The sequence below is a fragment of the Ranitomeya variabilis genome, chromosome 3 (assembly GCF_051348905.1).
Source record: "Ranitomeya variabilis isolate aRanVar5 chromosome 3, aRanVar5.hap1, whole genome shotgun sequence".
In the NCBI taxonomy this organism is placed as follows: Eukaryota; Metazoa; Chordata; class Amphibia; order Anura; family Dendrobatidae; genus Ranitomeya; species Ranitomeya variabilis.
In genome coordinates, this window is record NC_135234.1 from 277,768,652 (window position 1) to 277,784,767 (window position 16,116).

The following is a 16,116-nucleotide window of genomic DNA, read 5'->3' on the forward strand; positions in this document are numbered from 1 at the left end:
AAAAACCCTATCAAAATTTCCACGCTGGATATTCAAGAACCCCCGAACCGTCTAATGGCCCGGGGGGAGAATACCAGCCCCCTAGAGCTTCCAGCAAAATCAGGAATCACATCTAGTACAAGCTGGACAAAAAAATAATAGCAATACAAATAACCAAAAAACAAGGAAACAGGACTTAGCTTAATTATGCACGAACCAGGACCAGCAGACAGGAGCAAACAGAAAGAACTGATTACAACGATGCCAGGCACCAGACTGAGAATTCAGGAAGTTCATATAGCAACACCCCTGGACTAACGACCCAGGTGGGTGCCAAACTGAGGAAAGACAATCCCAGAGTCATATCACTAGTGACCACAAGAGGGAGCCAAAAAAGTCTAATTCACAACAATCAGCGTACTCAGGACGAATTGTACAACAACGTTTGGGGTCCAATTTCTCCTATTACCCTTGGTAAAATAAAACAAATTGAATCTGAATTAATTTAATGAAGTTAAATGTTCATTTTTTTTTTTTAAACATTCCAAAAATTCCTGTGAAGCTCCTGAAGGGTTAAAAACTTCTTAAATGTGGGTTTGAGCACCTTGAGGGGTCCAGTTTTTAGAGTGGTGTCACTTCTTGGTATTTTCTATCGTATAGACCCCTCAAAGTGACTTAAAATGTGATGTGGTCCCTAAAAAAATGGTGTTGTACAAATGAGAAAACGCTGGTCAACTTTTAACCCTTATAACTCCCTAAAAAAAAAAATTTGGTTCCAAAATTGTGCTGATGTAAAGTAGACATGTGTGAAATATTACTTATTAAGTATTTTGTGTAACATATCTCTGATTTAAGAGCATGAAAATTCAAAGTTGGAAAATTGCGAAATTTTCAAATTTTTTTCCAAATTTCCGCTTTTTTCACAATTAAAATTAATATCAAAGAAATTTTACCACTGTCATGAAGTACAATATGTCACGAGAAAAACGTGTCAGAATCACCGGCATCCGTTGAAGCGTTCAAGAGTTATAACCTCATAAAATGACAGTGGTCAGAATTGTAAAAACTAGCCCCGTCATTAACATGCAAATCACCCTTGGGGGTTAAAGGGTTAAAGAAAGAGCTCAAACCTACTGGATTGAGGAGGAAAACATGGAAAGAGTTAGGCACACTTAAGAAAGCACTCAATTTCAATTTGTGCAAGACTGCGTTGATTTGTTTCAAGACTTCAAAAGGACCAATGAAGTCTGTAGGAGAACACCTTCAGATGGATATACCTGGAGGAGAGCCATGCCTTATCTCCGGGCTGAAAGATTGGAGCATCCAGGCGTCTTTTGTCCGCATGCTTCTTCATATGTTTTGAGGCTTTCTCCAAGGCGACCTTGGTGTCGCTCCACACTTTCGAGAATTCCTCTGTAAAGGTGTCAGCTGCAGGGACGCCTGAAGACCCAGAGATGGGAAGAGGGATCCCGGGTTGGAGTTCAAACACAATCTGATAGGGAGATCTTCCCGAGGATTCACTTACTTGATTGTTATATGAGAATTCCGCCCAAGGCAGCAACTTGACTCAGTCATCATGATGCTCATTGACGAAGAAATGCAGGAATCCGGTCAAGATTTGATTGGTTCTCTCTACTTGCCCATTGGATTAAGGGTGATATGCAGAAGAAAAGTCCAGTTCCACTTTCACTAATTTACAAACCACTCTCCAGAACTTGGAGGTGAACTGGACGCCCCTGTCAGACACAATGCGGAGAGGAAACCCATGAAGATAGAAGATGTGCTGTATGAAATGGTCAGCGAGCTCAGGAGTAGACAGATGACCGGGTAATGGAATGAAGTGGGCCATCTTCGAGAAGCGATCCACGACTACCCAGATAACGGAACAGCCGGTAGAGATGGGAAGATGCGAAATGAAGTCCATTGCAATGTGCTGCCAGGGGAACTGAAGGAATAGAAAGAGGTATTAGCTGCCTGGAGGGTAGATGTTTAGCAGTCTTGTTGCGTGCACATGAAGGAGAAGCTGTGACATATTCCTGGATATCTTTGCTCATGGTGGGCCACCAGTAATAACGGGAGATGAGTTGAAGAGTCTTTTTCTGACCGGCGTGGCCGGCCAACTTGGAGGAGTGACCCCACCGGAGGACATAACTCCGTTCCGAAGTGGGCACGAGAGTCTTTCCCGGGGGAAGCCTAGCAAGATTACCTGAGGCTACAGGTACCAACCTGGATGGCTTGATGATGTGTTGTGGTTCTTCGTCAGAATCAGGAGGCAGGAACGCATCAGCTTTAACGTTTTGCCAGCTGGACGAAGATGAAGGTCAAAATTAAATTGGGCAAAAAACAAGGCCCACCAGACTTGATGGGGATTCAGCCTCTGAGCGGATTGGAGATAAGCAAGGTTTTATGATCTGTGAAGATGACAACCTGATGGACTGCTTCCTTGAGGAGATGTCGCCACTCTTGCAGAGCCAACTGGATTGCCAACAATTCTCGATCTCCAACGAAATCATTCCTTTCAGAAGTGGATAAAACCTTTGAGAAAAATCCACAGGTGACCATACGACCGGTACGACTTCTGGGTGAGAACCTCTCCAACACATATGAAACGTCAACCTCAAGCAAGAATTGCTTATCAGAGTCCGGTTGATGTAGAACAGGTGCAGAAGAGAAGGCCTGTTTAAGAGAAACAAAAGCTTCCTCTGCATCAGGAGTCCAATCCTTGGCGTTTGCGCCTTTCCCGGTCAAAGCCGAGATGGGTGCCACTCAGGTGGAAAAGTGTGGAATGAATAGACGGTATTAGTTGGCGAACCCCAGGAACCATTGTATGGCTTTCAGCCCGGAAGGGCGAGGCCACTTAAGGACGGCGGATACCTTCTCCGGATCCATATTTAACCCCATGGACGAGACTATATAACCGAGGAAAGGCAGAGAGGATTGTTCAAAGAGGCACTTTTCAAATTTGGCATAAAGTCTGTTCTCCCTGAGTCTTGTACTTGCATCCTGTGAGGCTAAAGGTACCTTCACACTACACGACTTTGCAACGATAACGATAGCGATCCGTGACGTTGCAGCATCCTGGATAGTGATATCGTTGTGTTTGACACGCAGCAGCGATCTGGATCCTGCTGTGATATCGCTGGTCGTTGCTGAAAGTTCAGAACTTTATTTGGTCGTCAGATCGGCGTGTATCGTCATGTTTGACACCAAAAGCAACGATGCCAGCAATGTTTTACAATGGTAGCCAGGGTAAATATCGGGTTACTAAGCGCAGGGCCGCGCTTAGTAACCCGATATTTACCCTGGTTACCATTGTAAAAGTAAAAAAAACAAACAGTACATACCCACATTCCGGTGTCTGTCACACGTCCCTCGCCGTCTGCTTCCCGCACTGACTGTGAGTGCCAGCCGTAAAGTAAAAGCAGAGCACAGCGGTGACGTCACCGCTGTGCTGTGCCTTACGGCCGGCGCTCACAGTCAGTGCAGGAAGCAGACGCCGGGGACATTACGGACACCGGAATGTAAGTATGTACTGTTTTTTTTTTTTTACATTTACACTGGTAACCAGGGTAAACATCGGGTTACTAAGCGCGGCCCTGCGCTTAGTAACCCGATGTTTACCCTTTTCACCCGGGGACCTCGGCATAGTTGGTCGCTGGAGAGCCGTCTGTGTGACAGCTCTCCAGCGACCACACAGCGATGCTGCAGCGATCGGCATCGTTGTCGATATCGCTGCAGCGTCGCTTAGTGTGAAGGTACCTTAAGTCTGCAGAGAAGATCAGCATATCATCCAGGTAAATAACAACACAAGATTAGAGCAGATCTCTGAAAATGTCATTTACATCACTACTTAGGCCGAACGGCAGTACCAGGTATTCGTAGTGTCCATCCCGAGTGTTAAAAGCTGTTTTCCGCTTGTCTCCTTTACGTATATGTATCAGGTTGTAGGCCCCTCTGAGATCCAGTTTAGTGAAGATCTTGGCCCCTCTGAGACGATCAAACAGCTCTGAAATAAGAGGTAACGAGTACCTGTTCTTTAGGGCCCCTTTCCACTTGCGAGGAAAACGGGCGAGTGCAATCTGATAAAAAATCGGATTGCACTCGGACCAATGTTATTCAATAGGTGACTTTTCATTTGCGATTTTTTTCTCAGCCGAAATCGGACTGAGAAAAATCTGGATCCACTGAGAAAAAAATCGCAGCATGCTGCGTATTGCTGAGATTCTCGGACGAGACCCACCAATGCAAGTCAATGGGTGCGAGAAAAAAATCGCACAGCACTCACACCATGCGAGTTCTGTCCGATTTTTACGCACCGGTGTCCCTTGAAAAGCCGGTAATCCAGCGCGGTGTACAGTAAAATCACACTGGCAGGTTAGAATAGAGTAGATATATACACATAGAATAGGTATATATACATATATATATGTCAGTGAGACACCTATATATGTATATTTATATTTAATGCAGCACTAGATAGCATTAAAGCCGCTAATTCAATTGCCGGCTTTTGCCCTCTCCTTCCCAAACCCGACAGGATATGAGACATGGTTTACACGCAGTAAACCATCTCATATCCCTTCTTTTATTACATATTCCTCTTCACTAATGTAAGAAGTGTCTGTGTGTCAAATTTGGGGGCTCTAGCTATGAAATTAAAGGGTTAAATCGCGGAAAAAATTGGTGTGGGCTCCCGCGCAATTTTCTCCTCCAGAGCGGTAAAGCCAGTGACTGAGGGCAGATATTAATAGCCTAGAGAGTGTCCATGGTTATTGGCCCCCCTGGCTACAAACATCTGCCCCCAGCCACCCCAGAAAAGGCACATCTGGAAGATGCGCCTATTCTGGCACTTGGCCACTCTCTTCCCACTCCCGTGTAGCGGTGGGATATGGGGTAATGAAGGGTTAATGTCACCTTGCTATTGTAAGGTGACATTAAGCCAGATTAATAATGGAGAGGCGTCAATTATGTCAATTATGAGGCGCCCTCTGCAGGATGAACTCACATGAACTCGAGCGTGGGAACTTTTCCAAGGCTGCAGTTCATGAGAACATCCAGCAGAGGGCGCCTCACCGTGACTCAATGTAAGTACAGATCACACAGCTTTCCTTTCAGCACCCGGGGTTTACAGGTACCAGCGAGTGCTTTAGCACAGCTCCTGCCTGTAAATTGATTTAACCCCTTCAGAAGGATTTACTTCATGGGACGTGACAGTTCATCAGAAGGTATGTATATTGTAGGTTTATTATTTTGCCAAGCGAGGGTCTTCAGGTGGATTGAGAGAGCAATAAAATATTAAAACAACCTGTGTGTTTGTTTCATTAAAATAATTTTTAATAATGTGTGTGTGTGTTTTTTAACCCTTTCATACAATTGGATTAATAATGGATAGGTGACATAATTGACGCCTCTCCATTATTAATCTGGCTTAATGTCACCTTACAATAGCAAGGTGACATTAACCCTTCATTACCCCATATCCCACCGCTACACGGGAGTGGGAAGAGAGTGGCCAAGTGCCAGAATAGGCGCATCTTCCAGATGTGCCTTTTCTGGGATGGCTGGGGGCAGATGTTTGTAGCCAGGGGGGGCCAATAACCATGGACACTCTCTAGGCTATTAATATCTGCCCTCAGTCACTGGCTTTACCACTCTGGCAGAGAAAATTACGCGGGAGCCCACGCCAATTTTTTCCGCCATTTAACCCTTTATTTTAGCAAATTTTGCACATACACACTACTAACAATAGTAGTGTGGAATATGAAAAAAAAAAGGGATATGAGAGGTTTACTGTATGTAAACCATGTCTCATATCATGTCGGGTTTATGAAGGAGAGAGCAAAAGCCAGCAATTGAATTAGCGGCTTTAATGCTATCTAGCGCTGCATTAAATATAAATATACATATATAGGTGTCTCACTGACATATATATATGTATATATACACATTCTATGTGTATATATCTATTCTATTCTAACCTGTCAGTGTGATTTTACTGTACACAGCACTGATTTGCCGGCTTTTCAAAGGACACCGGTGCGTAAAAATCGGACAGCAATAAGGATGTCATACGGATGTCATACGGATGTTGCGATTAAAAAATCGCATGACACTAGCATGACACTCGCATGACACTCGCATGACAACCGCATGATTTTCCTCCGTTTTTTCTGTCCATTAATCGGACCGTTTTGTCTCTCACAAGTGGAAAGGGGCCCTTACCGTGATCTGGTTCAGCCCCCTGTAATCGATACAGGGCTGTAGAGATCTGTCTTTTTTCCTCACGAAGAAAACTCCTGCCCCTGCCGGCGAGGATGACTTCCGGATAAATCCTCTGGCCAGGTTCTCCTGGATGTAATCAGACATGCACTGGGTCTCTGCTTGAGAAAGAGGATAGATTCGCCCTCGAGGAGGACATGTTCCGGGGAGCAGATCAATCGGACAGTCATAAGACCTGTGCGGAGGTAGTCTCTCTTCTTCCCTTTTCCTGAAGACATCAGCGAAGGCCCAGAAAGAGGATGGTAGACCTGGCAGGGAAGTTGGCTGGACTGGAGGTGTAATAGGTTGAACAGAGATGATACACCGGTCTGAGCAGGAGTTTCCCCATCGCAGAACCTCTCCCGTCTTCCAATTTAAGAGTGGTTCATGCATCTGGAGCCAGGGTAGACCTCAAAGCAAGGGGTGTGACAAACCAGGCAACACATAAAAGCGGATTCTTTCCAAATGCATTAGACCTACCCGAAGTTCCACTGGCACAGTCTGGAACCGATCGGGCTCAGTCAGGGGTTTGCCATCCACGGATGTCACCTGCTATGGATCTGGAAGATGCTGGACTGGTATCTGTCCCCGACTGCCTGCTGAATGAGATTCCCAGCAGCTCCAGAGTCCAGGTGACAGAGTTCCAAAAATTTTACCATGCCGAAGGACACGGAGACCGTTTTCTTGCAATGATGGAGAGAGATGTTCCTTACCTAGGGTAGCCTCTCCTACAGACCCTAAGCACTGGAGTTTTCCGACTTCTTTGGGCAGGAGCAGATCAGATGCTCAGAACTGCCACAGTAGAAACAGCTCCCCTCCAGGCAACGCGCCTCCTGGCGGTGGTTGGCAAAGCTTACTTGATCCACTTCCACAGCCTCAGGAGACAAGGACGAAGTCAGGAAGGCTGCAGGTTTTGGTGAACTAGAAAGCATGCGGTAGGGCCTCTTATCACTTTTGATTTCCTTGGCACGTTCCTGAAACTGTAGGTCCATCCAGACTGCCAGGGAAATCAGGTCATCCAGAGTTGTAGGCATGTCTCGTCCCGCCAGCCCATCCTTTACTCTTCTCGAAAGACCTTGCCAGAAGTAGGACACCAAGGCCTTGTTGTTCCAGGATAACTCAGATGAAAGGGTACGGAACCGAATAGCATACTGAGCCACTGTAGGAGCCTTCTGGCATAGCCAAAGAAGAGCCGAAGTTGATAAAGTGACAAAGGTCTTGCGGAATGCTTCTAGAAAAAACTGAAGATTAGTAACCAGAGGATCCCCTTTCTACCACAGCGCATTCTGCTAGGCGAGGGTCTCTCCAGCAAGGTGAGACACCTTGGCCCGATCAGAAGCAAACATATGCCCCAGGAGTTCAAAGTGCAGCGTGCACTAGTTAATGAACCCACGACACTGAATGGGGTCGCCATGGAACTGGGTGGGGGCCGCAAGCAGGGGCTGGCTTTGCCGGGTGGCAGAGAGACAAATGCCCCCCGGGCCGCTACCCCAGCATCTGTGCAGGGCTGGCTGCCTGATGACCGCGCACAGCAAACTGTGCGTGGCCATGTCTGTTGTGCTGTGATGCGGCCGGCATCAGACATGGTCATGCGCATCAGTCTGTTTCATAAGCGGCAGACCGTGGCTTGTGAGACCACAGCGTGCTCATGCATGGGGTGCGATGACTTCATTGTCTTGCGCCGCTCTACAGGCCAGAAGAGAAGAACAAGACTGTGGTGCCGGGAATCAGGATGAGGTGAGCATAAACGGGATGTGGGGCCATTATTCTGTATATAAGGGGGCTGGGGCCGTCATACTGTATATAAGGGGCTGGGGCCATCATACTATATATGGGGGAAGTGGGGCCATTATACTATATATATGGGGGAGAACTGGGACCATCATACTATAGAGAGAGAGAGAAATACACATAAGACGCTTAACACAAAATCTGGCCAAATAATGTGAGCCCATCCACCATCGCCAAGGTAATCTCATGAATCTGACGGGTCCCTGACCTAACTGCCCAGTGTAAACACTTAACTATGGCTAATCTCTGAATGTATGGCTGAATATTAAGCCTACATTTATGGGTTGGTCGGAACCTGATGTGATCAGATATAATTAAAATCACTGCATGGTGAAGGGCAGAGTGCACCTATTCAGACTAAGGCTGCCGTCACACTAGCAGTATTTGTTCAGTATTTTACATCAGTATTTGCAAGCCAAAACCAGGAGTGGGTGATAAATGCAGAAGTGGTGCATATGTTTCTATTATACTTTTCCTCTAATTGTTCCACTCCTGGCTTTGGCTTACAAATACTGATATAAAATACTGACCAAATGCTGCTAGTGTGACGGCAGCCTAATTCTCATTGTTTCAATCAGTTTTTCTGTTAGGCCGGGGTCACACTTCCAAGTGTGATGCGAGATACTAGTCCAAGTCTCTCGCATCAGCACCCGGCACAGCCGCCGGCACTCGGACCGGAGCGTGCGGCTGCAGCAAAGGGTGTTGATGCGAGAGATTCACGTGAGTATCTCGCATCACACTCGCAAGTGTGACCCCGGCCTAACAGAAAAACTGAGTGAAACAATGAGAACTAGACTGAATAGGTGCACTCCGACCTTCACCATGCGGTGATTTTAATTACATCTGATCTAGTGATGAGCGAGTATACTCTTGTTCGCGTTTTCCTGAGCAGGGAATCCTCACATGCATTCAGACTGTCTAGCAGCCGCAAATCATGCAGCTGTGTCGACAAAAACTAAATCTCCGAGCATGCCGAAATACTCGAAGGACACCCTAGCATGCTCGGGAAAAAGCAAATAACGAGTATACTCGCTCATCACTATTGGGGAGACATGCACTTTAGAGCTTGGACCCCTGATCTTTTAGAACCCTAGCAATGTCCCTGCCATACTGTGTGTTTACTTGTCAGTGTTTCTAGAGATATATGTATGTTTGTTAGTAAGCTCAGTTATGGTACCATATCTAAGCAGTAAGCATGGTTCTGGCACTGTATCGATGTAGTAATCTAGATTCTGGTACCATATGCATACTGTAAGCTTGGTTCTGTTCCAGTATCTATGTAGTAGACTTAGTAAGTTCGGTTCTGCTCCTATATCTCTGTAGAAAGCTTGGTTCTGCTCCCATATCTCTGTAGTGTGGCGCCCCAGGGTCCTGTTCGTCACAGCGGTATTGCTTTCCTCGGGGGGAGAGTGATACTACGTTCGGAGGTAAGGAAGGATAACTGCATCCAGGTACCACAAACATGCAACACATTCACACTCCAGGCCACCAGGGGGAGCTTCTGATCCTATTTACTAGGTGACTCCCCATATACTGTATATATAACTGGTGGTCTGTAGGGAAAGTCAGTCAGTCCTTCAGAGAAGCTGTTTCTGGCAGGAGCGAATTCCTGTCAGAGGACAGAGGAGAGGGTCCACGGAGCTGTGCATGCCCTAAGAGCTGCAGCTCCCAGAAAGAGACATTTTGAAGGCAAAATTGTATTGCAGCGAGCGTGAAGGAAAGCAAAGCACAGGAGAGGATACCAGAAGGGGACCAGACCCGAACAGGCTGCCTTCTTCTGAGGTGCAGATAACCGGTAGCCAAAACACTGAGGTAGTAAGGACCTCTACGCCTTACTTCAGAGACCGACAGGACAGCTAATTGCATGTTACCTGTCTGCACCTACACCCAGGAGGCACAGTGGCACCCCTCAGAGGCCGGGGCGTGCTAGAGTCCCTATAAACCTCAAGCCACCAGCCTCAAGCCACCAGTCATACGGGTTTTGTCCTATCCGACTACGGGGGACAGAGAGAGAGACACCACATCTGTGAGGCCCTTATTTGAAGCTTATGCAGTAAGGGACTACACCATTAGAGTGCAAGGAAAGGCTATTGATTTCCACCTGGACAAGGGGACCCTTGACTTGCCTCCAAACCGGCCAGACTCTACCTGCCCTGTGATCTGGTGCTCTGGACTGTGGACGCTGAAGTCTTCAGTAAAGGTAAAGAGACTGCAACCTTGTGTCCTCGTTCTTCACTGCGCCTCTCACCATTCTACCATCTACACACTGGGAAGCCCTGGGGATATACTTCACCTGTGGGAAGGTATACACCATCTAGCTGCCATAACATCACCCCAGCGGACCCCTTAAAGCAGCATAGGTCACCCTGACCGAATACCACAGGTGGCATCACGAACATAAAGTTTATACCTTTAAAGACCTTTCTCCTTTTATACGGACATCCCAGAGCCACGGACCGGGTCGCAGCCACCGTGATATCCCCCTGTGAACCGCAGGACCCGGTACCGAGTACCCCCCTTGCCCTGACGGAGCGCTCCAGTAGTAAGCTTGGTTCTGCTCCCTTATCTCTATAGTAAGCTTGGTTCTGCTCCCTTATCTCTGTAATAAGCTCGGTTCTGCTCAAATATCTCTTTAGAAAGCCTAGTTCTGCTCCCATATCTCTATAGTAAGCTCGGTTCTGCTCCCATATCTCTGTAGTAAGCTTGGTTCTTTTTCCATATCTATGTAATAAGCTCTGTTCTGCTCCCTTACATCTGTAGTAAGCTCTGTTCTGCTCCCTTATATCTGTAGTAGGCTTGGTTCTGCTCCCATATCTCTGTAGTAACATCTATTCTACTCACATTTCTCTGTAGTAAGCTCAGTTCTGCTTTCTATTCTCTTAAGTAAGCTCTGTTCTGCTCCCTTATCTCTGTAGAAAGCTCGATTCTGCTCCCACATCTCTGTAGTAAACTAATTTCTGCTCCCATATCTCTGTAGTAAGCTATGTGCTTTTTCCATATCTCTGTAGTAAGCTCTGTTCTGCGCCATTACATCTGCAGTAAGCTCTGTTCTGCTCCCTTACCTCTGTAGTAAGCTTGGTTCTGCTCCCTTATCTCTGTAGTAAGCTCGGTTCTGCTGCCATATCTCTTTAGAAAGCTCGGTTCTGCTCCCATATCTCTGTAGTAAGCTCAGATCTGCTCCCATATCTCTGTAGTAAGCTTGGTTTTGCTCCTATATCTCTGTAGTAAGCTTGGTTCTTTTTCCATATCTATGTAATAAGCTCTGTTTTGCTCCCTTACATCTGTAGTAAGCTCTGTTCTGCTCCCTTATATCTGTAGAAAGCTCGGTTCTGCTCCCATATCTCTGTCGTAAACTAATTTCTGCTCCCATATCTCTGTAGTAAGCTAGGTTCTTTTTTCATATCTCTGTAGTAAGCTCTGTTCTGCTCCCTTATATCTGTAGAAAGCTCGGTTCTGCTCCCATATCTCTGTCGTAAACTAATTTCTGCTCCCATATCTCTGTAGTAAGCTAGGTTCTTTTTTCATATCTCTGTAGTAAGCTCTGTTCTGCTCCCTTATATCTGTAGAAAGCTCAGTTCTGCTCCCATATCTCTGTCGTAAACTAATTTCTGCTCCCATATCTCTGTAGTAAGCTAGGTTCTTTTTTCATATCTCTGTAGTAAGCTCTGTTATGCTCCATTACATCTGTAGTAAGCTTGGTTCTGCTCCCTTATCTCTGTAGTAAGCTCAGTTCTGCTTTCTAATCTCTGTAGTAAGCTCTTTTCCGCTCCCTTATCTCTGTAGAAAGCTCAGTTCTGCTCTCATATCTCTGTAGTAAACTCATTTCTGCTCCCTTATCTCTGTAGTAAGCTAGTTTCTGCTCCCATATCTCTGTAGAAAGCTTGTATCTGCTCCCATATCTCCGTAGTAAGCTCGGTTCTGCTCCCATATCTCTGTAGTAAGCTGAGTTCTGCTCCTATATCTCTATAATAAGCTCAGTTCTGCTCCCATATATCTGTAGTAAGCTCTGCTTTGCTCTCATGCCTCTGTAGTAAGCTCAGTTCTGCTCAAATATCTCTTTAGAAAGCTGGGTTCTGCTCCCATATCTCTGTAGTAAGCTCGGTTCTGCTCCCATATCTCTGTAGTAAGCATGATTCTGCTCCTATATCTCTGTAGTAAGCTTGGTTCTTTTTCCTTATCTATGTAATAAGCTCTGTTCTGCTCCCTTACATCTGTAGTAAGCTCTGTTCTGCTCCCATGCCTCTGTAGTAAGCTCAGTTCTGCTCCTATATCTCTGTAATAAGCTCAGTTCTGCTCCTATATATCTGTAGTAAGCTCTGTTTTGCTCCCATGCCTCTGTAATAAGCTCTGTTCTGCTCCCATATTGTCAGGACTCTGAACATTTTTATTACCTTTTGTGCATTACTGCCCTTTTCCAAGATGACATCTTTGGTTTCATGTGCACTGTGTCTTCCTGCTATAAAACTCCCCCCCGGCCTTCAGTCTGTGCTAGAGTATTCTGCCTTGCATCCAGCTCCTGACCTCTGGTGACTCCCTGGCTATATACCTGCTCCTGTGAACCTGTGTGGTGATCCTGCTACTCTGCTCTGAGTTCCTGCTGCATACACCAGTTTCCAGTAATCATCCTTCATCTGCTGCTCGTGTTTACTTCCATCTGCACTTACTGGACACGTAAGATGTTGCTGCTCTGCTTAAACCTGAGATTATCACCCAGGCCTTCCTGGTTGAGATAAGAAATTGCTTGAACTGCCTTATAAGCCTATATATCTGTGTTTGGACTAAAACAAGGACTTATTTGTGTCAAGTATCCTCAAGAATAACTGTGCTTCATAGACTTTCTGCGTGATTGCATTTTCCTCTGAAGTTCCCTATAGACTGCTAAGCTGCTTTTAATATTTACACCAGGTGTTGTGGACTTGAGTTTCTCTCTGCACCTGTTTGAATCACCGTGTGATAATATAGACTTTACCATTTATAAACTGTGTCCTGTAGTTGTCTTGTTCCATGCAAAGAGTCTCCTGAGTTATCCCCTATAATTATTACACATATCTCTGTAGTAAGCTTGGTTCTGCTCCCTTATCTCTTTAGTAAGCTCTGTTCTTCTCCCATGCCTCTGTAATAAGCTCTGTTCTACTCCCATGTCTCTGTGGTAAGCTCAGTTCTGCTTCATAATCTCTGTAGTAAGCTCTGTTCTGCTCCGTTATCTCTGTAGAAAGCTCGGTTCTGCTCCCATATTTCTGTTGTAAGCTCGCTTATGCTCCCATATCTCTGTAGTAAACTCATTTCTGCTCCATTATATCTGTGGTAATCTTGGTTCTGCTCCCTTATCTCTGTAGTAAGCTCAGTTCTGCTCCTATACTTCTGCAGTAAGCTCGGTTCTGCTCCCTTATCTCTGTAGTAAGCTCGGTTCTGCTCCCATATCTCTGTAGCAAGCTCGGTTCTGTTCCTGTATCTCTATAGTAAGCTTGGTTCTGCTCCCTTATTTCTGTAGTAAGCTTGGTTCTGCTCCCTTATCTCTGTATTAAGCTCAGTTCTGCTTCCAAATCTCTGTAGTAAGCTCTGTTCTGCTCCCTTATCTCTGTAGAAATCTCGGTTCTGCTCCCATATCTCTGTAGTAAGCTCGGTTATGCTCACATATCTCTGTAGTAAACTCATTTCTGCTCCATTATATCTGTGGTAATCTTGGTTCTGCTCCCTTATCTCTTTAGTAAGCTCAGTTCTGCTCCCATATCTCTGTAGTAAGCTCAGTTCTGCTCCTATATCTCTGTAGTAAGCTCAGTTCTGCTCCCATATATCTGTAGCAAGCTCTGTTCTGCTCCCATGCCTCTGTAGTAAGCCCTGTTCTGCTCCCATGCCTCTGTAGTAAGCTCTGTTCTACTCCCATGTCTCTGTAGTAAGCTCAGTTCTGCTTCATAATCTCTGTAGTAAGCTCTCTTCTGCTCCATTATCTCTGTAGAAAGTTAGGTTCTGCTCCCATATCTCTGTAGTAAGCTAGGTTCTTTTTCCATATCTCTGTATTAAGCTCTGTTCTGCACCCTTATCTCTGTAGTAAGCTCAGTTCTGCTTCCTAATCTCTGTAGTAAGCTCGGTTCTGCTCCCTTAGCTCTGTAGAAAGCTCGATTCTGCTCCCATATCTCTGTAGTAAGCTCGGTTATGCTCCAATATCTCTGTAGTAAACTCATTTCTGCTCCCTTATCTTTGTAGTAAGCTCTGTTGTGAATTTGGATTCTGGGCTCCCCCGGTGGCCGCTTGTGGAATTGGACTTGTCATCCTCTTTCCTGTTTCACCTGATTCCATCAGTAGTGGGTGTCGCTATTTAAGCTCATTTCTCTGGTGGTTTCTTGCCGGTCAACAATGTTATCTGATGCCTCTCAGTGCTTGTTCCTGCTTCTAGACTACTACTAGATAAGTTGGACTTTTGTCCATGTTTTGTTTTGCCTATTTGTTCCAGTTCACAGCTGAAGTTTTGTTACTGTGTCTGGAAAGCTCTCGTTGATCAGGGATTGCTACTCTGGCGTTATGAGTTAATGCCAGAGTTTAAGGTAATCTCTGGATGGTGTTTTGTTAGTGTTTTTCTGCTGACCATGAAAGTATACTATCTGTCTTCTGCTATCTAGTAAGCGGACCTCAAATTTGCTAAGACTATTTTCCTGCTGCGTTTGTTGTTTCATCTGAACTCACCGTCATTATATGTGGGGGGCTACTGTCTTCTTTGGAATATTTCTCTAGAGGTGAGCCAGGTCTTATATTTCCCTCTGCTAGCTATTTAGGTCTTAGGCCAGAGCTGGGCATCTAGCGATAAATAGGAAATGCTACCTGGCTATTTCTAGTTGCGCGGCAGGCTTAGTTCATGGTCAGTATAGTTCCATCTTCCGAGAGCTTGTCCCTCTATAGGCTTGCTATGATCTCTGCCTGCAGAGATCATGACAGTTTGACCGGCCCATAAAGTGTTAAAGACCCAGGTTGAGAAAGGAGAGTTATAAGAAGTCTGCTGAAATTTTTTTTTTTTTTTTTTTTCTCCAGTCTGCCTTGCTGCAGTCTTTTCTCTCTCTCTCCTCCTAATCTCTGTATGCTCTGTGTGCACCTGACAATAATGGATCTCCAGAGTGTAACTGCGGGTTTGAATAATCTCATCACGAAAGTACAAAATTTACAAGATTTTGTGGTACATGCTCCGGTATCTGAGCCGAGAATTCCTTTACCGGAGTTCTTCACAGGGAATAGAGCTAGCTTCCAGAATTTCCGAAATAATTGTAAGCTTTATTTGTCCCTGAAGTCTCGTTCAGCTGGAGACCCTGCTCAGCAGGTTAGGATTGTGATTTCCTTGCTCAGGGGTGACCCTCAAGATTGGGCCTTCTCATTGCCAGCAGGGGATCCTGCGTTACGCGATGTGGATGCGTTTTTTCTGGCCTTGGGCTTGCTTTATGAGGAACCTCATTTGGAACTTCAGGCAGAAAAAACTTTGATGGCACTATCTCAGGGGCAAGACGAAGCTGAAGTTTTCTGCCAAAAATTCCGTAAATGGTCTGTGCTTACTCAGTGGAATGAGTGCGCCTTGGCGGCAACTTTCAGAGAAGGTCTCTCTGATGCCGTTAAGGATGTTATGGTGGGGTTCCCTTTGCCTGCAGGTCTGAATGAGTCCATGACAATGGCTATTCAGATTGATAGGCGTCTGCGGGAGCGCAAACCGGTGCACCATCTGGCGGTGTCTATGGAAAAGACGCCAGAAAGTATGCAGTGTGATAGAATTCTGTCCAGGAGCGAGCGACAGAATTTTAGACGGAAGAATGGATTGTGTTTCTATTGTGGGGATTCTACTCATGTTATATCGGCATGCTCTAGGCGTACAAAGAAGCTTGATAAATCTGTTTCCATTAGCACCATTCAGTCTAAGTTTATTTTGTCTGTAACCCTGATTTGCTCTTTGTCATCCATTGCCACGGACGCCTATGTTGACTCTGGCGCCGCTCTGAGTCTTATGGATTGGTCCTTTGCCAATCGTTGTGGTTTTGATTTAGAGCCTTTGGAGACTCTTATTCCTCTGAAGGGGATTGACTCCACCCCATTGGCTAATAATAAACCACAATA